The 26,821-nt window shown below is 33.3% G+C and overlaps 1 protein-coding gene and 1 long non-coding RNA gene across 10 annotated transcripts in view; both read right to left on the bottom strand.

Annotated features, from left to right (window-relative positions):
• LOC127071768 (dopamine D2-like receptor) overlaps window positions 1–26,821 on the bottom strand; it is a 125,392-nt gene that overhangs the window by 65,003 nt on the left and 33,568 nt on the right. The gene's annotated exons all lie outside the window — the stretch shown is intronic.
• Window positions 1–26,821, bottom strand: part of LOC127071788 (uncharacterized) — a 37,489-nt gene that overhangs the window by 9,573 nt on the left and 1,095 nt on the right. The gene's annotated exons all lie outside the window — the stretch shown is intronic.

The following is a 26,821-nucleotide window of genomic DNA, read 5'->3' as shown; positions in this document are numbered from 1 at the left end:
AAAAAGAAGAGAAAACGAATACCAACGAAAATATTTCTCTTTTCTTTTCGCATGTAATATTAATCTGTTACTTTTTCGATCACATGGGTAGAAAAAGAGGGGAGACAGAGAGAAAGAAGAAAAGAAAAATAACATAGTACGAAAGTACGCTTTTCTATGTTTTCTTATCGCTGTAATACTTCCTTTTTGCATTACAAGAATGATAAGATGCATTTGTTATTCAATGAAAAATCCTATACGATAATAACGACCTTGTTGTTGCAAGTGCCCGAGAAAGGATATTTAGACCTATAATTATTCACTCTCGTTTATACACGGTTGGTCGTTTTAATATATTATTAGAAATAATGTTAAAAAGAATGATATCTTTTTACGTTATTACAGAATTGATTGGTTGATTGAAATACACATAACTCAAGTCGTTCAAACGAACGATCTCATGAAAGTTTTCGATCATCGACGTTGATAGAGATTTAAAATAATAAACATAGACAAGACATTTATCATACTTCTTTTTAGATATACAGTTATTCTTGATAAAAAGAGATTTATTAAAACTTTTCGACCTATAGTTATATTAGAGTAGGTTATATTTACTTTACTGGAAGATAAACCATGAGATTTGCGATACTCCAGTTGAAAACTTTCTATATACGTATATAGGTTATCACAATAATTTTATATTATTACAGATAATATCTAAAATTATTATCATTACATATTATGTTGTACGTTTACATAAATAACGTTACTCATCGCGTGTGATACACGTTCGATCGTTCTCCATTTCTTTTTTGTTCCCTTATTTCGAGTGATATTTGATCGGAGGAAATCTTTCGGAAGTGTCCCATATCCGAAAGTTTGGACGTAGCTTTATGGGGAAAGGACGGTTCTGAACCGTGGTCCAAATGTCAAGCAATGTGGCGCCAATCGTACCAAATCGTGCCAATAATCGTGGCTATTTTTGATCCCCCTTGGTCCTTACCATTCCCCCGCGTAGAGTCGACGCACACCGGTGCTACGAAAATGGGAATAGGGGTGAAAAGGAGGAGGGAGTAGGGAAGCCGGTGGTGGCGGTGGTGGTGATGGTGATGGTGATGGCGATGGTGATGGTGGTGGTGGTGGTGGTGGTGGTGATAGTGGTGGTGGTGGTGGCGGTATCGGCCGTGGCGAGGAGGAGGGAGTGAGGAAGGGATGGTTGGCTCGCTCGTACTACAGAATTAACAGCGACCCAAAGGCAGCTGCATCTGACGCTTGATTGATCGAGAATGTGTCAACTTCACGTTACAGTACGACGCGTCAACGCCTCGGACCTGGTATGAGCTCGACATAACTGAATTATATTCGACAATCCAGTAGCCGAAGTACGTGAACTCTAAGCGCAAGACGATCGAAGTTTACCATCGATCTTTCTCCCTCATGTATTCGCGTTCGAGTTTCGAAATTTCAATTATTCTCAAGATCAAATGTAACATCGATGCAAGAGTTAGATATAGAAGGTTTAGTTTATATACTAAAGGTTCTTAGGATTATCGAAGAAGTTAAACTACACGCGCACTACTGTCCGATAACAGGATTTACCTGTAGTTATGTAATTCTCCCGGAGATCACCGGTATTAACCCCATAAAGCAATAGCCATTTATCATTCCCACACGTTAGCTAGATATAAGTGGATGAGCGATTAGCGTAGACCAGGAATGGATTTACCCTGTGGTTACAACCAAATCCAATACTACCAACAACGCGTTGAACAACGTTAAATACGGTCACATATCTGACTACGCATTGTGCCAACTAGCTTTCGAGGCTACCCTTTGAGAATAGCACTGGAGGTTTGCTATGGAGGTTTGTTGGTGTCAACTACGCGATACGAGTTGCGTTGTGAACTCGAATTCGCGGTCAATGATTTGTTAGTGTAATTATCGTCCTCTCTGCTTCAAGCTCTTATTAAAGAATTTTCTTTCGGTTTCGGAGAAATCCAGATTACTCCTGGGACGTATCATTATTCAGCAGTTAATTACGATGCAGTTCATTAGCCGACTAATTTAGAAGAACATTATCTCGATGCAATATCTTATTTATCATACCTAAATATCTGTACAGTTTCGTTGCTCCTACACACATATATAGAAATATTACCTGTTATTTATGATTTTCGTCGCGCACTGCCAACATATATTACCCATAATTGGACATAGATATACAGTCACAAGGGCTTTATAGTTTCATCAATGTCATCCTATCGTTCCGTGCCTTTCAGCTGGTCTAACCAAACCGCTACATTTACTACTAGCACAGTCGAGTTTTGTTACCTTGTAACATTGTTTAAGCCTTGTGCATTAACCGCTTAACCGCATCGATAATCGCTCGGACATATTATTTCCTCGGAAACAAACCGTCCGATAAATAATTATGCAATCGTCCTTGCAAGCGAACACGTGAAAAGAAAGAACGAAAAAAAAAGAAATCCTCGGAGGGACGATCGTTAGGAAAGATATTTTTTCCTTTCTTGCCATTTCTCTCTCTTATCAATTAATGATACACAATTATGTTAATGCTTATAATTGATCGTAGAAAAGAGATAAAAAAGAAAAAAGAGAGGAGAAGAAAAAGGAAATATAAAAATTGTTCATTCGCAAACAAAAATATTCTTATTGTTAAGAAAGCAACAAAGAAATATGAAAATGATACTGTTACGCTAATATAATCCAAGTAAGGATGGACTATTTTTCTTATTAAATGTACAAAGTTGTAATAAATATTTCATAGGTAGAGAAGAAAGGGGAATATTCTTTCGACTGCCTGCTCGAGACAATATAAAGAAAAATAATGCAGGCAGGTACCTAACGTCCAAGGCGTGAATTCAACTGAGACAGGGCGGCGAAGATAATAAATTTCTCTCGGGCGCACTTTAATACGGCGTAACAAGAGAGGCGGTGCGCACTCGTAAATTGTAATCAGTTTAATGCGGCTTGCGTGTTAGTTACGAAACGAGTCCGCAAAGTGCAACGTCGTCGCTCAGCGGGGTCGCAGCTCTTACATAGAATGGACCAACGATGCTTGCTTACGATCACGAGAATAGAGGAAGATCGATCGATTCTTCTATAGATCATTTCGACTCGGTTACAATATATATGCACATGTATATAGATGTACATATAAACATATATACATATGTATGTTCGTGAGCAAGTACAATATATATATATATATATATATATATATATATGTATATATATGTATATTCGAATATGAAATCCATTTTCTCTAGATCATAATTTATCATCGCAAGCTCGAAGCTAGATATATAAATGTCCGTCGATACTACGTTTTTCTTTTTTCCTTTTATTACTATTATTATTTATGAACATCGAATTACACACCGTGGGTCGTTTGAACGTCATAAAGTAACAGTTCTGCGAATCCATAAGCTATTAACGTCATTGAGAATGGATATTACGTTCGAACGCGTGCTCGTCGAATAGGAAATTATAAGCTCTCGTACATCGCTTAACTCAAAATAAAGGTGTCATGCATCAATTTGAAAAGGACGAATTTCATAGATGCTACGTTATCATGCTTAAAAACGTATTATCGATTTCAACCCTCGACGTCGATGTATATTTTCGATCGTGCGCAGTTAAAACAGCTTTAAACGCGTGCGTGCGCATACGCGGTCAAACTCTTCTATCCTTCTTTTTCCATCCTCTTCCTCTCTCTCTCTCTCTTTCCTCTCTCCCTTTTCCTCCCCCCCTCTCTCTCTCTCTCTCTTTTATTTTAACCTCCTTATTTTACTTCCTTTCCACGAAAATCAGGATTCATCGTTATTCCGTTCACACGTGCTATAATCGAGTTTTCGAGCTGGCACTTTTGCTACGTGAAACGACACACTCGGTCTAATCTCTTCGTCATTTTTTTCCCACCTCTCCTTTTCTTTTCTTCTTTTTTTTTCCTTGCTTTTCTTTTTTCTTTCGTTTTTCTTATTATTCTTATATCACGTGTTCATGTCCCACGTTCCAATCGACCCTTCAATTTTTCGATACCGAGTTTCTTCCTTCCTTCCTTCCTTTCTCCCTCCTTTCTTTCCTTCCTTCCTTTTTTTCTTTTTTTTTCCTTCTTTCCACTTTTTTCATCCTGTTTTACACCATTCGCATGAATCTTACACGAATTTCAAGCTCGTTTCTCGTGTCCATCGAAGATGGAACAAGAGAATTCATTCGGATCTCGATTGGAGACCCTCCGGAGAATTTCTTTCTCTATTTCTCTCTCTCTCTTTCTCCTTCTCTCTTTCTCTTTCTCTTTTTCCCATTATTCCTCTTTCTCTGTCTTTCTCTCTCTCTCTCTCTCTCTCAACTCACATACCGAGTTAATCTTGAAAAGGTTTTATCTACGTTCACGATTTATGCTTTATCTCATCTAATTTCCGATTTCATCAGAACGATCCAAGATCATATTTAGTACGAAAAAGTTCATAATTCCGTGAGATAATTTTATAATGAACTATTAATCAAATACATTCCAAAAGAAAAACAAGGGACAGATCTTTATCAATTATTGTTAGGAAATAAAAATGCATTTAACGATTAATGTATCGTTGAAAGGATTCTAATTGTATACACATATATGCGCACACACGCAAGAAGTGTGTGAACCAAATAGAGATGGAAATAAAGATAGATAGAGATAGGAAGAGAGAGAGAGAGAGAGAGAGAGAGAGAGAGAGAGAGAGAGAGAAATCATTTACAATCATTTACAAGCATTGAAACGCACTAAATCTGATCCGCATAAAATTATAGTCTCATGACTTCGAATACGTAATTGAATTACTAAACAGTTCGCGTATATTATCTCCATGCAACCGACTAATCTTTTTGTCTCTATTTCTTTCATTATGAATTTTTTTATACTTATGAATATGGAGAAATTTGTCGTAGCCCTATTTTTATGACATAGTAACAACTACGAACTATCATTCGATATCTCGATATCTCGAGGGAAGACGAAAGGAGAATCTCTTTTATACTTGTCTTTACGACTAAAACCAATTTTACGACTATACCACTATCTAGGGTAAACACACGTACACTAAACATAAGAGAAAGATTGAGAGTACTTTCCAAGGATATGTTCAATCCGTTCGAAAGGTTCGATCGTAAAGAGATAAAAGGATGATGTAAAAATTAATTGAATAAATTTGATCACATGCGAGTTTGAATTTCATCGTTTATAAGAAAGATGACTTACTTATTTTCAAAGAGAACGACAAGAATAAAATATTAAATGGATCGAAGAAAAATATAGAAAAATATTTTTAATTTATAATACATCGTTTATGTGCCTACATATGTGTGCCAGAGAAAAAAAGAGAGAGAGAGAGAGAGAAAGAAATAGAGAAAAATAAGGTCAAATCGTAGAAAATATAATGACTCCATTTCGAGAAGTAAGAATACTTTGAAGTTGGTAGAAACAGTTTCGAAAGAAAATGATAGCACGAAAAGGTAGTTTCGCGCGAACGCCGGGAAAAGAAACTAGAAAGAACATTAGAGAGTAGGAAGAAAATAACAGGAGGAGAATCCGTAAGCGTCATGTAATTTATGGTTTCGACGGGCTACGGGTGACGGGCAAAGAAAAGTTTCTCTATCTTAACTTTGCCTCTCTTTCTTTCTGTTTTTCTTGTTCTTCTTCCTTGTCTTTTTCTTTTTCTTTTACTTTTCCTTTCCTTTTTTTTCCAAACAAGAGATGATAAGAAAACCGATCGTGAGAACGATTTTGCTACTTCCGCTACTTTGGCGCGAGCTCTTCTTCGTTTTCTTTTATTTCGATACATCGAGAAAAATATCCGAGAAAGAACAAAGAGTTATTAGCTTCTTCTTATCTACCTACCTTCAGAGATTTTTTCGTTCGTATACACATACACACACATATATATATATATACATGTACGTATGACGTACATAGGTTTTGTCACACAGCACGATGGCACAGTTCCTTGGCAATAAATCAAATACAATGCTGGACCACCACCGACGTCTTTCGAGGCAAGAAAATCTCGAGCAAGTTAGATATTTCATCTAAAGAAAATTGTGACAATAAATGTTTCATGTATGATTTCCTAACTTGATACAATTTTCGTTGTAATAAAAGAAACCATTATACAAAATGGAGTATCGATCGATCTATAAATTGTTTCATTCCTTTTGTCGATATATCCCTATGTAAGAGTAATTTCTACAATTCGTCGTTGATAAACTCGTTCATCTGTTTTCATTATTTCTTTCTTTCTTTCTCTTTTTCCTTCTCTTTTTTTTGTTTTTCTTTTTTCTTTGCTCATTCTCGCCAATTTCATTCTCTGAATTTTATCTTACATATATGTATAGAAGTCTTTAGGTTCCCGCAGACGAACGCAACTGCGAAATAAACTTTCGTAGAATGTGCTTTAATATCTCACCGAAATTTAGTTAGATAACAGACTTTACGTTTATATCTATTTTCTAACGCGAATAATATTCGTCGTAATTAACTAAGTTTATCCTTCATATTTTTCCCCTCTACGTTATTTCGTTTGGCACATTACACGTTTTGAACTCGTTTCACAAATCTAATATTTTATTCTCGTCCGAGACATACGTTTTTTATGTTCACAACACGAATGTCTGTATACTTTACTCTCTCTCTCTGTCTCTCTGTCTGTCTGTCTGATGTTCCAGTTCTTTTGAATTCTTGAAAATAACCACGGTTAATGTACTCGTTCCATAATGTTATGAATGAATTATTTGGAATTAAATTACGCGATGCGCGTAGATCATTAAAAAAAAAAAAATTCTAAAGTACATTCAAGTCGACCAAAATTATCTTTTTTAATATCTTTATTCGCGGAAATTTTTCTTCTCGACGTTCTTTTATTGAAAGAGAAAGAGAGAGAGAAAGAAATAAAAAATATTATAATATAAAATTTCCTTTATGATGTACTTGACATTTTTTCGAGCTATTGACGAATCGAACGAGAGAAGTGACGATACGATAAAGTAGAAATCACCAACAGCTGACTGCTACTTTTCTGTTATTTCATTGTTTTTATTGTTTCCGTTTCATGAAAATATCCGTCCAAAATCTTTTCCTTGGAAAAACGATTGAAGTTTCAAAGCAGTGATTTTACGTGACTGTGTACATTGAAAAAGACAGACGCGGAAATGCGCTCACATACACCTATACTCACACATACAGATACACATACATGTTTACGCACGAGCAAGACTACAGAGAAAGAACTGTCTCCTTTTAAGATGAATTTCGCATCGTTAAAGAACACGAAGAAAGTGAACACAGAGAATGTATGCGCTTTTCAGAAGACATTTCAGTCGTTAAAGAAAAACGTGGTTGAAACGTTCGAGCCTGAGGCTATCTATTTAGTTTCTCTTATCTTATAAACGTTATTACGTATAAGGATAATTTTAAAAAGAGATTTATATATAAATGACATTTAATAGATAAACTATCGACGATTATTGTCCTCCCAAAATCATTCCGAAATCTTGCAAATTCTTTCTTCCTTTATTTTAACTTAATTTTCTTCGGAAATCTTATGAAATAATGACATTCTTTTTTTTTTTAATTTAATCGTCTTCTTACAAAAAGTAATGAAATTTATAGCATATGAAAAAAATCAATTAATCAATGAATTAAAAGAAACAATTAGTTTGGATTCTCAGAATTGTAAATTGATAAATTTAAATATTTTAAAATTACAAATATTAAATCAGAATTCGATCGTCGAAATGAAACGAATCGATTTTCATTTTCCTTCGAGAATCAATTAAAATTTTACAAGAGAATCGAACGATTTCTTATTTTCGAAGATCCGATATAATATGAGTACACCCTCGGTTAGTTAAACTATATATCCTCTTTTCCTTTTCTTTATTCTATCTGCTTTCTCTAACGAAACAGAATCTTCCTTTAGCGTACACATTGATACAATATAAACTCAGAAGTTTCATTTATATCCAATTACATTTCTTCCCAAAAATCAATCAAGTATTGTTTGCCGATATAATGAAATGTAAATTTATAATAAAAAATATATATATACATATATATTACCGAATTGCATTAAATAATCGTAAATAAATATTTTTCAAATTCTATTCATGTTCCCTATGATATTACTTGTCTATTAAATCGTGATATACATATATTAAAACATCGATCTCATTGAAGAGAAGAACATTGGCCTCTTCGATATTCTATACGATCATATTAATTACTACTTGTTTAATTACCTTTCATAATTATTATCGCAGAAGTATTAATTTTCCATAATGATTCAAATCCTAATTGAAATATATGAATGAGAAAAAAGAGAGAAAGAAAAATTATATACATATATTTACATATAAATGGTTTTTTATTAAAGTATCAAGATCGATTATGTCCGATAAATTTTCTTTGAAGAGGAAGTCGATTCTTTTGATATTTTTATCTTCTCACGTTCAAGTCGATTCGAATCGATGGATAGGAAAAGCTAACACTGTAGTACACACACATATACACATATATATCATCTAGAGAAACGCAATTTCACAAACTGCTAACGAAGTACGGCCAATCCTGTACGATACCTAGAGTAGGTATATGTATGTACATATATATCTTCTGTGTGCTCGTATACGTGATAAAGAGAAAGAGAAAGAGAAAGAGAAAGAGAAAGAGAAAGAGAAAGGAAAAGAAAAAGGGACAGAGAAAGAGAGAGAAAAAGAGAAACCAAAAGAGATAGAAAGCTGCTGAGTAACGAGATTTTTCACGAGACACGTCTGCCCTGTTTACGCGGAGTCTCCTCATCTTGGACGAATGGACGGTGGCACGTGACCGCGGTGATTACGGGATTTCACGACAAAATGATGTTGATTTAAAAAAAAAAAACAAAAAAAAAAACAAAACAAAAAATAAAACGAAAATTTTCACGTTAATTCGACTGACATTATACAGGTGTGTATATATATATATGTATGTATATATGTATGTATATATGCATACATACAATATATAGGCATACGAATATAGCATGTCCAGGATCGAAATTGAGTGGCAGCGTTCATCGCAAAATAATCTCACGTATTAACGTAAACGATCGTTAGGTATACCTACCGTCATTACTACTATAAATCGTATTTTTTTGGCCATTTCCATAATGCGATATTCATGAGACAGGATTTAAAATTGACATCACATGCCGCTTCGCATTGTCCCATCTCCACCCACCAATCGTCGTCGGTACGATTTTCTGATAGGCATACTCAATGGACTTTCGTCAATTATAGAGCTTTAATATTCCAATTACGTCTACGCGCTTGGACGATCATTAGAGAAAGAGAAAGATTGAATGAGAATGAATGAAATGTGAGAATGAAAATAGAGTTCTCTCGTTTTTATCATCACGACTAACGTGATCTGGATTCGTCAATGTCGTTGCAACAGACAAAGGAATTAGAATATAACAAAAAAGAAAAATAAAGAAACAAAAAAAAAGAGAAAAAAGAAAGGAGAAACAATAGGAGACCCAAAAAAATGAATGCGCTGAACCGAAACATTGTTCGAATTTTCTATTTTCGTAGGTGTTAGGTGTAAAAAAGGAAAAACTACAAAAAAAGAAAAAGAATAAAAAATAAAGATAAAGTGATACGAGTTTTTGTTTCGATATCGTGAAAATCGGTCTTCCTCTTTCTTTTTTATCTCTCTCTCTCTCTCTCTCTCTCTCTCTCTCTCTCTATATATATATATATATATATATATATATATATATATATATATATACACACATACACACGTTAAAAGTAACAACTGGGAACTACTACTGTTGCTACAACGAATAAGCTTCAGAATGAAAAGCTGGAATCAGCTACGCTCGTCGTTATGAATAGGAGCCTAACTAGAAGCGACTTCGTACTACGCAATACTAATGCACTAATTGGAGTCGATTAAGTCAGGCACGCATAAGCGTGCGATATCAGTGAGATATGAAACTGAAAACCAGCAATCAACGTGACTCGTGCGAACTACGCGTTTATTTGATCTTTACATACACATATCTACACATTCGAACACATGTATGTAATGTTTATATATGTCTATAATATTTTCCCTTTCATAAAATTTATTTACATTTATTTACGATAAAACATGTATTCAAAAAGATATTACATATCATTTTAAATAAAATATATCTACGAGTATCAATAATATTACTATACAGAGATCAAACGTTTACACGTATCAATGATCGTACATGAGAAATCATAGGTAGTTCCTTTTGCTTGGATTACGATTAATACGGTAATAGAGGATCAAAACTCATGTTTATCTTTAGCAAGCATTAACACGCTACAATGACTTAGCCAATGAATGTGTTAGAACCTTCGAAAACACATTGAAAGACCGATCCTTCTACACGTTTAATAGTATCGATCGTGAATACGTTTTCCTGAACCTTGGATTAAATTATACCTAATTATATCTAACCTAAAGGAAAACTTCGAGAAAGGCTATTATATAGTAAATATATGTATATAGATATATAACATTCAAAATTTTATCATGTACAAAAAATATTTCTACTTAACATATCTGATATAAAATAGAAATATTTCTAATTTATTTTATGTAATAATATTATTCGTACATTTCCATTCATATCTCTAACGATACAGATAAAATCAAAGAAATATATTCATTAATATGCAAATCTGACAGATTAACGTCATACTAATTTATAACTTGACATACATTATACAGTTTGCTTGATCATATTCGTAATCGAAAACAAAGCAATAGTTCCTTAATCCAACCATAAGCATATTGTTCGAATCTCTTTCGTCATTTCGCTATGTATTATTCGATGATTCGTAATACATTTCCCAAAACGATGATCGAATTAGATCAATGGATGTTTTACGTAGACGTAAACGACCGATGGACAGTTCGAGATCGCTCAAATTGTATATGCACGTACACTCACTCTCAGTATGTTTATCGTCGCATTGATACGCTCGTGTGTATACGTCTCTTAAACAAACAAATGCATTTTCAGTCTGTTCAAATGACACGTTATTATGTGATTATCTCAAATACCATTAGAAAACTATTCTAATTCAAATCTACGATACCATTAGAATCGTCTATAACATTATGACCGTATTTGTTTAATGACAAATATTGAAATATTCAGAGTTTAAGAAAAATTATAAATTACTTCAAGATTTTTTATCTTTTTATCTTCTTTTTGTTTCTCTCCCACTCTTCCTCTCTCTTTCTCTCTCTTTTTTTACTATAATTTCATAAACTTTCGTTTTAAAGCTTTTTGTTTTATCGACGTTCCAAGTAAACTGTCCAGAATTCATAAAGCATTATATATCCAGGTAATCCTCCATCCAGCATATTCCTTTTCTTTTTCCCATTTTTCTTCACAAATTCCAATAAAGCGTTTCGTTTCGCTTATCTTGATCTCTTTCCCGTAATTTCCCTTCGTTTTCTTTCTGCGTGAAAGATTTTCTTCTTTTATCACAAAGAACCAAGCCATAGACGCAAATCTTTCAAACCTGCTTGCACTTTCCAAGAGTTTCATATTTTTCAGTCTTTCCTATTCCTCTTTTCTCTCTCTCTCTCTCTTTCTCTTTCTTTTCCATTTTATTTCCGATATGTTTTTTTGCTATTTCATTAAAATCGTATATTTCAACTTATCCTTTCCTTTACATTCTCTTATTTCTTTTCATGAAATATCATAGGTATATCCACTTTTACAACTCTTTCATCATCCGTCTTACTCCATTTCTCATAATCTCTATCTTACACAACTCTTCTGTTTCCTTTTTATTATTATTATCGTATCTCAAAAAAAAAAAAGAAAAAAAAAGAAACGAATCTTTTATTTCCTGTCCAATTTTCTCCTGAGATTCACGTTTGCACGTCCTTTTGACACGAAAACAAAATGGAAATGGTCTTGTAGCTGAAACAGCTGGGCTTGGCTCATCTCCTTCAACCCCCTCATCCCCTCTCTCTCTCTGTCTCTCTCTCTCTCTCTCTTTGTGAGTCTCATTTCATCTCACTCGCTTTCTCGCTTCACGCGCAGGAGATCAAAGTTGAGGGTCAGAGCAACTCGACGTTAGAGCGAAACTAACGGTGGCTCTTCTGGTGACCCGCGAAAACGGCTATCGGTTTAATTACATCTCGAGATGGCAATTACGCGGACCAATTTGGAAGGTAATTTGAAATGTAATTGTCAGCCAAACCAAATGCTTCTTGGATTTGCCATTCTCAGCATTTACTTTATGCCGATCTTCTTGCGCAGAATTTTCTTCTTGAATAAACGTATCCTGTATATATATGTATGTGTATGTATATGTGTATATATATATATATATATATATATATATATATATATAACCCCTTATACCGATCGTAAATCAAACGGGTCTTGCAAATGAATTCGATACTTTAACCGGTGAAGTAGAAACGACAAGCACAAAGTTTCGCGCGGAAAGTTAATCGTAAGACTTCCCCAGAGAGAAAAGCCCCTTCCATCGTAATTACTTTACAAATAACTTTTCATCAGCCGATATCTAGCACATTTCAAAAGGTATTTTCGATTATGTCGAAACTACGTAAAGGATTATTAATCGAAAACCTTGTGCACCGGGTTTCGACGTTTTATCGATTGCTTTCTGCAACGAGTTTGTGCGTATCGACTGACTGAATTCCATTTTACATGTATCCACATGCATACATATATGCATACATATGTATCTATGTATGCAGGTGTATATACACCATTTTGATTGCATATCGAAGAGCTATGAATTTTCACACGGTCCATAGAAAATACCAGAGTGAAACAGATGAGATCTTTTATACGTTTGTCACTATATGCCCGAAATAGTTCAACGAAAGTTCATTTCGAATCGTTCGGAAACAACAACGATCAAAGAAAATTTATGATAACGTATAGCTAATTACGTTTCGTTAGAAAAAGACCAGAGGAAAAACTCTCGTTAGAAGTATTTTCCTGTTAACGCGTAACTGAAGCCTTAGTAACTCGTAAAATCGAAAATTAACTGGAACTTTTAAATGCTACTACTATCCAAATATAGTGGTTTCTAAGGTGATAATTACAAAGGATAAATTGAATAGTTACTCTTGTACTTTAATCCATACCTAGGCTAACGTTATACCTCGAAGGATTAATTTTCGAAGGATTCGTATGTCGACACTCTGCCATTCTTGTTAACCACGACGAAGGATAGAAAGAGCTTGAAAGATCGGAAGACTTCGTCTAACAACAGCAAGTAAGATTAATGGCTACAGTCGTTACCCCCTCTAAGGAACACTGATTAGAACTCAATTACAAGCTATTATTCCACGATTTCGATCTTCTCTCACTTTCTCAAATAAATTTTATCTTTTCTCAAGGAAACCGAGAATACTCTCTTTAACTTCTATTTTCGAACTTAACTCACCTCTCCCCCTACTCACCCCTATCTCACCCCTACTCTTCCTACAATCTTCCATTATATCACAGTAGATAATAATAATGTGATATCGATTTTAAATCTTGAATATGTCACTGGAATAAAATAAATGACTTTTCTTCTAATCGTAAAATACCTTCGTCTTTCTAAATCTTTTTCTATTGAGATCTTTGATATATAAGAGAGATTGTACAGTATATATATATATATATATATATATATATATATATATATATTACTGTGAGAAATTACCTTGTGGAATCTTATAACGTGTCGCATTAAGTCGTTAATATATGTCTAGACTAGAGAGAGTATGCAGAATGTCCTATGGTTTTGTTAACTCTGAGTTATATCGCACAAAAGAGAAATATTACTATCGGTCTTTGTTCACTTTGTCTTTAGCTGGTATTACTAAGAACTAGGCATCTGTTAAGTGCTATTCTCAATGTTTAAGAAAATAAATGTAGGTATATTACACATCGAATAGAAATATTTTGCCTATTTCAATTTAATGTTACGTATCATATATTATGAGAGAATAAGATAGAAACGACAATAAAATATATGCAAATGGTTGAATTGAGAAAAGAAGGGTAAAGAATAAAAGAAACCCGTGGTCGTTTCTCACTCTCCTAGGTATACACTGTACCTATCGTTCTCGAGGGAAATCTTTCTGAAACTAATCCCCCAGATCAATGTAAACCTAAACAATTATACTATTTTTCTATGTTCAATAATGAAAACGAGAAAAAGGTTTCGAGATCCTTCGAGAAATTTATGAGATGAATAAGTAATAATTACAATTATGTCAAACATATTTCCAATACCTAATTCGATAGAAATCCAAAAGCGATACCTTTTTTTTCTTTACGATAGGTGTTACTGAAAAAAAAATTTCCGAATTATAACGCGTCGAGGGAAAAACGTTAAAATGTTTTTATGTTACGAAATTGTTCGATGGAAAATTTTTTTTATAAATACTTATTTTTTAGAAATACTTATTAATTAATACATATATAAAAAAAAGAATGATATTAATGATATTAATGACGATTGGAATGATAATAATTAAATTCATTTGAGTTACTATCGAAATCTGATCTTCTTTTCTCTTTCATTCTGATAATGAAAGAAGATGAACGAAACGTAGTAGTAGTAAATATTCTTGATAAATCCTATCTCAAAAAAGGTTCCTCTCCCTAAAACGCCCGCAGGAATTTCAAAGACACGCCAGAATTCTGTTCGACCACAAACGTCCTCTCTCGATTTCACGCGTTAGCTTCGCCATCGAATACGATTTTCTTGAGAAAAAGGTGCAGCGTTTCTGTACGTGATCCAACCATAGAAGGTAGAAAACGTTTGAGAAAGGAGATCGACGAGCTCGATGTAATCGGATTTTGAGATAAGTCCGTTTGATTTCTTCTTTCACCCAGCGGAACCATCCAACTAGAATGAAGTTCGCTATGCTCTTTGTACCCTTCAATTCGGTCGTTCCGAAACATCGATCTCTCTTTCTGTCTCTCTTTCTGTCTGTTTATCTCTCTTTCTCTCTCTTTTTCTCTCTCTTTGTTCGTCTTTGAATTCACGATATTTAAAGTAAACTTTATTTACGAAGTATATACTGAATATTATCTCTAAATTAATATTTAATTACGATAAATAAAGAATCAATTCGAATTAACGACTTAACAATCGATACGATCTGACAAAATCTTTCTTAGATCGTTTCGCAATAACAAGAAATGTTCGCGTTCACAGAAAATTGTTTCTTTGAAGTTTTACGAACGGTATTCCATTAAAAATTGTATAAATATTACGCATCGGGTCATTTTTAGCAACGTCAAAAAATCCGCTTGTATTCGACCATGTAAAAGGAATATAACGTAACCACGAAAATTCAAAATATGTACGATCTCGATTTCACAAACGTTTCCAAACATTCTCAAATTGCGGTGAAAATTTATTTGGAAACCGCATTCGACAAATGCAGTTCGATATTTCTACGTTAATTATTACAGATACATATGTGCGTTGACCCGAAAGTATGGCGGGCAATGTTTCATGTTGGATGAGTATTGAAACAACATTTCTAATATACACACAAAATAACACAAATAGACGTGTAAGCGCATGGAGAATATACAGAAACGATATATTAAACGTTTAATAAGAAATTTCTTTCGAAGAAAATTCCGAAATATTTTTGTATCTCTGGATACGTGTATATATATATATACACACACATCTGTGTAGTGTGGAATAGTTCTCGAAAAAGAAATAAACAAGATGTCGTCGAATATCGACGAGATAGAAAAGCTGCCGCAAGTCGAACTTTCACGAGCTCTTCAACAGAGACGTAAACGTGAAAGCTCGCATGTCTCATGTCTTTACTCGTTCTTGTCATGAGAACACACCCTTCTTTCGACTTTGTTGACGCTATTGCCCTTTTCTCTCGTACGACGAGACGACACATGACTTTTTTCATTACGTGTCTTCGACCTTTAGAAATACACACACACACACATATGTATTTATATACTTTATTCTCGACAAACAACATTTTTACGAGCACTCAATCGAAAAACTACGTTCAATAAAAACGAGAAAAAATAAATAAATCAATCAAAAAACAACAAAGATAAATATCTACTACTTTATTATTATTAACAAAACACTTGGTGTAATTTTCGCTAATAAATATTTAATTTATCAAAAGGAAAATTTAACAAACAAGCTTACAAAATCTATTCAAACATTTCCTTTCTACGAGAGCACATGGATCCAACAAAGCGTACTATGGTGCATTATACTCGTATAATGAACTCACCTAAACGTTCGTAGCACATACTAGGATAGATCGCTTTGAACTAGATCTTTCCTTGAGATACGTTTACTGTTATTGAAGGCCAAAGTAAAAGGGAATCGCTTAGGTTCTAGTAGATTCTGGAGATCTAGACTGAAATATATTCTGGAAAACTATCCTCGAGGCTATATCTTATCGACGTAAGAAATATCAAACGCTTGTGTCATGCACTTTACTTAGATCTATGTTTCCCTTCGCAAAATGCATTTTATGTTTGACGATATGAAAGATAGATAAAAATACGAACGACTTATACAGAGAGAGAGAGAGAGAGATAGAGAGAGAGAGAGAGAGAGAGAGAGAGAAAGTGAAAGAAATTATTTTTCGAAACGACGACGTTCGATAAGAAACGAGATATAGAGAAAAAAGAGACAGAAGGTATATGGTGGAAAAAAGGCCCAAAATGTAGAGACGCGCGCCCTCTTTTCTTTCCTTTGGTAAAATCTATTGTTTGAGTAAATTCGTCCGACCGTATCTTTCCCTTAATGCTTCCGTGAATGTCGAAGATGCGACCGCTTGGAAATGCGCGTTCAACTGTATCAGGTGCTTGTTATGTTCCACTCCATCACCTTCACATACACTATTACTATTATTATCACTATAATTATTGTCATAACAATTCTTACTGCTAAGCGATCGATCTATTATTCATAATCTTAATATCAAAATATACGATTTTATTTCTAATAATTACAATAATTAAATAAATTATAATTATTGTAGACAATATACAATATTATTAATACGTTATAATTATTATAGTAATTTCTTTTTTTAATCTTAAACACAAATGCACATCCGAATTATTATTGGTCATGTAATGTTAAAAATTGATCGAAGAAAAAAAAAGAAAAGAAAAAAACCAAGATTACAAGGAGTCACGTTAAATTCCACAAGAAAATTTTATTGGAAAACTCGTTACTTTCGAGAATCGATTTGTTCGACCGTAACATTCTGCCTCGCCGAACCGTTTCAGTTACTCGGCTAGTAGCTTACTTTGTACTAATTGCAACGAGAAAGTAAGAACACTCGAGGGAAGTGAGATACTTCGGAGGAGTTACCATCCAATGAAATCGCGACACGCGACGCCCCTTCAAAGAACTTCTAATCGTCTTAGCAGTAAATTCGAAATGTGCAATTCCCATCTATAATAATAGTTCAGTAAAGCAACTTATCGGGTTCGTATAAAATAGAAGAATATATAAAACTCGAGAGGAAGAGAGTAGATGCCATTAACGCAACCAACGTGATAAAAATATATTTCTTCGATAATATCTTTTGATTTGATCTTTTTCATATATATGTGTGTGTGTGTGTGTGAGTGTGTGCATATGTATATTAAACAAAAAAAAAGAACAAAGAAGAATAGAAAAGTATTCAAACGATATAATCAAATATCGCCGTAGGAATGTAATAAATCTAGAACCAGTTCAATATTAAAAAGAATTGTGCAACAGTCAGTAAACGAAGCTAGAGATATAAAGAAATATAGAGGAAGAAAGAATAAAAAAATTAACAAAAATTTCACAGAATTATTATGAAAAAACAAAATGCAGATATATGTACATATATATATATATATGCGTGTGTGTGTAGGTGTGTGCGTGTACAAAAAAAAAAGAAATAAAAGAAGAAGAAAATAAATAAAAACAAAACGAGAAAAAAAGAAAAATGATACAAACACGATTACGCGTGCGTTTTCTCCGAATGCATCGTTTTGATAAAACGATTTCGCGTTTGGTGGTACGCTCGGCTCGTTTGTTAGGCCGCTCGAACAAACTGCTATCATCGTTTATTCGGCCATTAATCATCCCGAGAGCAGCTGCGAGGCTAGGTTTTAGTAACGGCTGCTGCCTTTGTGGCTTCGATAAGGAAACCTTGAAGGTTTGAAATCCACCGAAAACACTTTGCGAAATTCTCTTGTTTTCTTCTATTTCACAAAACATATCAACTTTTCCACATGCTGAACGTTAACATTTACGGTGAGATCGACGAATGGAATTTTTTCTCTTTCTCTCTCTCTCTCTCTCTCTCTCTCTCTCTATATATATATATATATATATATATATATATATATATATATCCATCTAAAGAAAGAAAGAAAGCAAGGGAACAACGAGAGAGACAGACAGAGAGAGAGAAAGAGAAAAAAAAGGAAAAAAAAATTCTCTCCACTGTGCTCGACGTAGAAATAATACTGATAATCGAGTTCGATAGCTCGATGGTGAATCTTTTCGCAACAGAAGTTCAACGTGAGCGAGAGAGAGAAATAAAAAAAGAGAAAAAAAGAGAGAGGGAGAGAGAGAGAAGAATTCGCATAGCTCTATTGTATCGCTCGTACAATGGAATATCCTCTATACACACATACATATGTGTGTATATAATGTGTATGTGTGTGTGTGTGAGTGTGTGTATATATATATATATATATATATACACACGTATATAGCTCGACAAAAATACGTAGAGAAGAATCAAACGAATCTATTTAACGAGAAAGGCATCGCGATCGAGCTGCCTCTGGAAATCATTCCGTTTTATTAAATCACCCTTGCGTAACAGTGAAAATGCAAATTTCTTTTCGTTTTCACGTTAACTTTGTACGAAGTAAATAAAATGAAAAAAGGAGAAAAAACTCTCGAGAAGGAAATAACGTAATGGAATGAAAGAATTCTCGGTGTGTCCTGTGATACCAAAGGAGAAATCTAGAAAATGTTTAAGAGAAAAAGAATAAAAGAAAAGGAAAAAGAAACAAACACAAAGAAACGTTTAATTTCATTTGACAGCTTATTGAAATTTCAAAGAAGGAGATACCTTCTACTCTCTAAAAAATTCATCGTTTAAAATGAAATGTGACAAAGCACTCGGTGAACGAAAATTTGTTCATATGTCGGTAGTGTACACGGTGATCTTTGAAGCGTATATCATTTCTTTGAATTCGGATAATAAAACTACCGGGAAATATTAAACGCGCGCAACATACCCCTGAATGTACAACACATGGTGGAATACAGTTTTACGGTATTTCACGCAACATGTCGTTTCGAACTATGGCACCCATGACGACAGCCTGGTGATACGATTTCGCTGAACTCGCACTGAAATAGGGGAAGTAGAAAGTCAACGAGAAAGACGTATCTAGCGTTTATTTTTTTTCCTTTTCTTTTCTTTTCTTTTTTCAAACTTTTTTTTCTTTTTACTTTTTACTTTCATATACCGCAATATCTCGGTGATTCTTATTCAACGAGAACGTTTATTGTTCTCAACAGAAACGCTACGAAAACCAACGATTTTTCCTGACCTAACGAGCTGTCTTCTTATTTATAACTTTTCAAATAACCACGTCCTTCGTCTCAAATCTTACTTAGACTTTTGATCCTACGAAAAATGATAGTATTTTATATATAAAAAAAAAGGAGAAGAGAAAAAGATCATAAAACGTGTAAAATGTATGTATATTACATTATAGATTCAACATGTTATTATTAATATTATTTTATCTCCGATACTTCTGTATGGAAATTTCGAAACGTAATATCATTTTTCTTTCTTATCTTAAAGATTATTAATTGTACGGGAAGACAGACGGCTCCTAAAGTATAATAAAATATAAAAGATTTAATTAATAAAGATCGAAGGATATCGTTTCATTTCCAATACTGTTATCAAAAATTTTCTATTTATATATTGCACTCATATTTTCAAACTTTATAAATTTTTAATCGTACGAAATAAGACGAATAATAAAATATTAAAAACGTATATTAAATCATACGATCCAGCTTCGTTACTTTATTTTTTATATTCAACACACGTCTTATAAAATCTTACGAATTGTTAATTATATGAGAGAAGATGAATGAAGTTTTAAAAAGGAACAATGAAACGTAAAATAAATGCAAATATGTTTTTGTAAATCGTTTTTAAATTCACGTTGAAAGGACGAACGTGTGAAAACAATTAAAAAAAAAAGGAAAAAAAACACACACACAACACAAGGGAAAAAATGAAGAAAAGAGAAGAAGAAGAAAGAAAAAGAAAAAGGAAAAAAATCTAAGAGAGAAAAATAAAAATGAAATTCAGAATAAAAGAAATGGAGTATGGGGCTTGAGAAAAATATGCGGTCGTTTGGCTACTACTACTGGACGTTGGTAGCATTTTTTGTTAAAGCGAAACAAAGGTATAGGTGAACAATTCTTGTGTAAACGAACATAGCGCTACGATTCTCTGGATGAAACCACGCGCACACGCCTTCGAACGAAACTCCTCTCTATGTAAAATTCAGCGAACTCAATTTCTCCTCTCGTTCTACGACCGAGTGAGTTTTCTGTCTCCTCTATCTCTCTGTCTATCCTTTTCCATCTCTCTTTCTGTCTCTCCCCCTCTCTCTTGCCGTATGTGTCGGCTCTTTGCAATTCCCTTTTTCGAATACACTTTTTCGGTCGGTATGTCGTGCAATTCGGCTTCCCACCTTTTTAGTACAATCATCTTTCTCCCCTTTTTTCTCTAATTTAGCTTCTTTATCTCAAGCACAATAAAAATATACATTCTGCACTTTGAATTTTTCTATTTGGAATATTTAATATTTATTCTCGAGTGTCTTGTTGTTGCATTAAAGAAAATTTTAAAAGAACGGAAAGATATATCCAAAAAAAAAGAGAAAGAAAGAGAGAAAGAGAGAAATTCACGAAAGATCACAATCGCATTGGAAAGATTTGCCCGATGATCCAACCTTATCGACTTACTGTTAGTATTGTAGTTTCGTTCAGGTTTACCACGTTGATTATATTTCCTTTCGTTTTTCTGGTCGAATTGTCAATCATTCGACAGATTTTTCATGTTTTCCTATCTAACCAACGAAGCATGATCGTCGCATGTCCCATAAAAGGGGAATACTTGGGGAAACAGGGAGAGGGTTAATCCCGAAGGATTACGTCATCGAACTGTCGACCGATTGAAATCGGATTACATCACGTGCGAGTACGATGCTTTATCGAAAATGCCTCTCTCGTGTTGAATTCCATGGTATTTAGGTGTCTATATCTATAGATATATCAATCGTTTTATGGGTCGATCGGCGCTCGATAAGATTTCTATGGTCGCGTTATAAGAATTATATAAAGATTTTATTTTATTATTCCATTTTCTTTACGATTGAAACATTTTCTAACATGAAAACGTTTCAATATAGTTTAAGTTCCGATCAAATAAGATCGATAAAATGATTATTTTAAATTAAGATTAATGGATATCGTTTTCCGAATAATTCTAACATTTTACTACTGTCTTTTTTCATCGACAATTTTACAGAATGAATCTCTTTTTTTTTTCTTTTACGTATCGATTGTAGTTATCTTTTCAGAACCACGATAGGAAGAAATAAACTCAGTTGGAAAGAGAAAAAGCTTGGTTCTCTGGATAAAAAAAAAAAGAGGGGTCGAAATAGGGATTGTTGGGGGATTGTTAAACTGCCCGTGGGCTGCACGTTGCGCAGAGAGTAAATCGCTTCGAAATGCTTTATGACGGTGCTAAGGAATGAAAGGATCAAAGAAAGAAGAAATCTTCTTCGACGATCTAGCAAAGGCGTGTCCGAAAACGTGATTTTATTCGATCGACGAGTTTTATTTTATTTCGTTTTATTTTTTCTTCTTTTTCTTCTTCTTCTTTCATTTTTCTTTTTCTTTTTTTTTCTTTTTCCTTTTTGATACCATACAATAAAGAATGATTTCATTTAATTCGAATAAATCAACAAGGTTTATGTACGTCTCGTTCCTCGTTCGAACGACAAACTATAATCTAACCGAACGTTATGTAAATTGAATTCGATTTTGTGGAGACAGCAAACTCTCGGTAATATTAGCAGAAGTTGTCGAGAATGGTTGCGATTGACCTCGACCGTTAATCCCCCATCGTAACGATTACGTTTTATTACCCTTTTTAGAAGATTATCAAGTTCGAGTTAGGTTCATATTAAACGTGAGTTATATTTCATCCGAGTATTATCAATGATTTCTAACTCATTCGTTATATGAAAGATAATTTCGTATTAATGTTACCCTGACTTATTGAAATTTTCAAGCGATATTCAATTCACATACTTGAAACGAAATTTCTCTGAATTTGTCTTGACGTTTTCAATATAATTTTTTAATTATAATGCTAATTATAATACACTATATATATATATATATATATATATATATATATATATATATAACTAATAACGAGTATGTACCATATTTCGTGAACAAAATTAATCATTTTGTTGCTGGCGAACAAATGAAAAAAAAGCCAAAAAAAGAAGATTGAAAAAAACAAGAGAGAAAAAAAAAGATAAAGCCAACTTTTGCGAAACTAAGTGAAACATTTCGTCGCCAATTACGTTTTAAATCAATAAAATTTAATAAACATTTTCACTTGGAATTCGTTAAGCCGCAATAAATTTTTCGAAACTCCGATACTCTTTCATCTACATACATCTACAATATAATACGCAACTTCCGTATAGAGGAATTTATTTATTTTTTTTTATAAAATACATCGTTTAAAACTTATATAAAAACGAATGTATGTAACGTCTCTAATACATATCTACTTATTGTATCCACTGTGTTATTAATTACGATAAAATAAACGATCAGACGGTAAAACTGTGAAATACAAGAAAATACGTTTTCGTTTGCTCGTACTCGAACTATTATAAATAACATATTTATAATAGTTCAAGAGTATCGTTAACGTCGTACGCGTCAACCGCGATAACGTTATATGTAGTTTTACCTGACGTACGAGAGTTTCGGTTCAACAATGCAGAGAATTCAACAAGTATCGAGCCACGTGCCAGTTTACTCGACATCTCCTCTTTGTTCATATATGTTATCGTATGGAACACCAACGAATTCGTGAATTCGTTCTCGGATTCTCCGTTTTCGTGGTCTCGGTGGAGCGTACGCGTTTATCCAGTCGTTAGTTGTCTGGTTAATCGAGCGAATAACATCTTCACGTATGTAACTATGTAAATTTCTAACGAAATTCTATTACTTCTCTGGTAAAGAAGATATAATGCTTTCTTTGTTAATTAAATTATTCTTAATAGTTAAAATTATATAATCAGATACGCTCTCTCCTTCTTTCTCTCTTTCTCTCTATTTCTCTTTGCTATTATGAGAAAGAGCTATGAGAAATATTATTAGTTGAAACGTTAGAAATAATTGTACGTCAAATTAATTAAACCCTTTTCCAGAAAAATTATGGTATTATTTATATTAATATTTGATTATATTCTAATATTCATTATATTATATTAAATATAATTTTAACTTATAAACTTTAGATAGGAAGTAATCAGTGTGATCTGATAATCGAATACTTGGAAATAAAGTTTCTCTCTGAAATAAAGATTCTTTGATAAACGTAGATGATAAACGTAGAACGTGTCTGAGGCATATTAACTTTGACGTATTCGTACAACTTCAAATCTTTAAAAGTTATAACTTTAACCTCAGTAATTACAATTAATTCAAGTATGTAATAGGCAATTCTAACTAACGGATATATCGAATCGCGGTGTCTAGACTTAAAAGCGCAACAAGTGTAACGTCGGAGGTGGCGGAGACGGCCTTTCGCTCTGGCAAAGCGGTTACGAGTGGTTGCTCTCGTGGCTGCTGCACTAGTAGCTGAAGTAGCCCTCCCTTTTGCTCGTTTCGAATAAAAAATGAGGGTATTTCGTTTGCGAAGTGTCTTTGAAATACCGTTTGCTTGAGAGACTTCTTTGGAAAATCAGCGGTTTCATTACGCTAAAACGTTGTTTTCTTAACGAATTCTCTTTACCGAGGATTGAATAGAAATTTTAACAAGAGAAAAATAAAGATCAAAACTTTATATTAAAACTATCGAACCATATGAAACGACAAATTTTAAGATTCGTCAAAAAGAAATGTTTATTTATTATAGTAAAATTAAATAAAAAATGACGAATAAATAAAAAAAGAATAGATCGATCTTAAGGTATAATACTTTTCGCGTACATCTAAATCTTCTCTCTATTCTCTGGAAGATATACAAAAGTAATATTAGACGAAAAAAAAGTTATGATTTCTTTTTTTTCTATCGTAAAAAAATAAGAGACAAACTTCCTATTTCTTGCTCCCTAAAATGATAATCGTTAAGGTTCTGCTAAATTGCAAGAATCGCTGAAGGTGCTGAGCTACAATCGCCGAGGGTGTGTCAGTAAGGGTCCGAAGTATGGCTTTTACAAAGCTTTCTCAAGCTGCCTTCACTCCTCCTCGCATTCCTTTCGTTCATGGCTCCTGTCGCGCAGGACTGAAAGTTGAGACGGGGGATCCAAGAATGGCGCAAATTGGCACGATATCTGTGCTAACAAGCGCGTAATCAGGTCGGCTCAAGAAGCACCCTCGTAGTATTATATTTCTACTTTGTGACATTCGAAACGAGTCGTCATAAAAATCAATTTAAAAATGGTTCGATACGGATCTAAAATCGATCTAGTCTAGTATTAATTAATCGTCATACACAATTTGAAAATATTTCCTATATAAAATATCGCGTCGATTTAAAAATGATTCGAAATCGACTTGATTAATAACAGTTTATAGTTTAAAAATTGTTCATTCATTTATATCGTAGAAGAAAAAATATTTATTTGCTATTGGTTTATAATTCCTTGACATACGAGCAGAGAAAGAGAATGGAGAAGAGAGAGAGAGAGAGAGAGAGAGAGAGAGAGAGAGAGTGAGGCAGGGAGATACCGTTAATCTGGAAAAAAATGTCGTAGTTTGATAAATGCGCGGTCATAGGGTTGCGAGTTGGTCGACGATGAATATTCGTCATCGGAACGTTTCGTCGCGCTTGTATATATGTTTCACGATTGAATGAACATTTCGGTCACTTGGTCATTTTCAACGGCACCAAAAGCGCGAGGAATTCTCTGAATCGATCAAAGTGTTCGTTCGTTAACCGGAGATGTAATTGCTCGGCCGTCCCTCAAAATCTGGATTTTATTTACATATCCTTTCGATACTACAACTTGTCCCATTGATTTTTTTATCGCGAACCATATACATTGACTTTTAATTTAAAATAATTCTTCTTTTTTTTATGACTAAGAAAAATAAAAATATATAAAAATACCATGTCTCAAAACCTTATGGGTCATCCTATATGAAAAGAAAAAAAAATAAATTTTTTCGTCCTATTGAATTTTCTAATACTTAACAATTATATATATTTCTTTGTACATGTCACACCGTATTAAATATATGTCGTGTCAGTCTGCAACTACATCGAACGTTCGAAGAAGTCGTATAACTTGATTATGCAATTAAAACTCTCATAAACGCGAACGCCTCGCGAGTTTTACGATAGTTAAACGATGCGTGTGAATATAATCTAATACACGTGATAAGCGAGTCGACGTCAATTTCCTTTTCTATGTCGAGCAAATGCACGAGAACATAAATAACAAAGATGACGATAAAGGTGAAAATTTAACGAATAATAAAATGAATTTTTCCTTTTTCTTTTTCCTTTTTTTTTCTTGTACTTCTTTCTATATGATACCTCATAAACTTATCAAAAAGTAAAAAAATTAACGCGTCGTATAATATTATATATATATATATATGTATATACTTGTTTTTTTTTTTTTTTTTTTAATCGTAGATATAATATCGTTCACAAATCTCGAAATTACTTGCTGCAATTGTAAACAAAAATATACGGAATTATTTTATGAGATAATAAATGCTTTCGTGTATGCTTTTATTTTTTCAGTATCATTGTAATAAAATTAACGATAACGAAATTAACGTGTATTTCATATATATCTACACATATATATATATCTACATATATATATATATATATATATATATATATATATATATATATATATATACTACATATATATACTATGGAAATAAAATGATAAAAGAATAAATGTTTTAAAGAGGTATCTCGCTTGAAAAAATAAAAATTGTTTATTTCCTTAAGCGAAAATAAAATTTTTTTCCTGCCTAGTCGAGATTTTGATTTTGAAAAGTGAATCTATCTTACGGGAAAACATTTTCAACGTTTGATTTATCTATTTTTTTCTTTCCTCTTCTTTTTCTCTTTTTTTTTTTTATCTCTTCCATCTCGTTTCTCCAACCGAAGAATCAACCAAAATGTCTTAGACTTCTTGGCCCGTGTTTTCTGACAATCTCGTGTGTTTGCCGACTCTATGATATTCGATATTCTCTCATGGGAGTTATGATGAAAGCGTAAGGGGACCGACCGTACAAACGTTTATTCGTGAGAGATCCAACTTATCTACTATCGCCAAATACCAGCTGCCTTACGTCTTACGATTTCTTCAGGGATTTTTCCTTTGTCTGTTTCTCTTATTTTTGCCGACTTCTTTCGAACACTCATAAACCACGA

Source organism: Vespula vulgaris, chromosome 23, assembly GCF_905475345.1.
Source record: "Vespula vulgaris chromosome 23, iyVesVulg1.1, whole genome shotgun sequence".
In the NCBI taxonomy this organism is placed as follows: Eukaryota; Metazoa; Arthropoda; class Insecta; order Hymenoptera; family Vespidae; genus Vespula; species Vespula vulgaris.
This window is presented reverse-complemented; position numbering and strand designations above follow the sequence as displayed.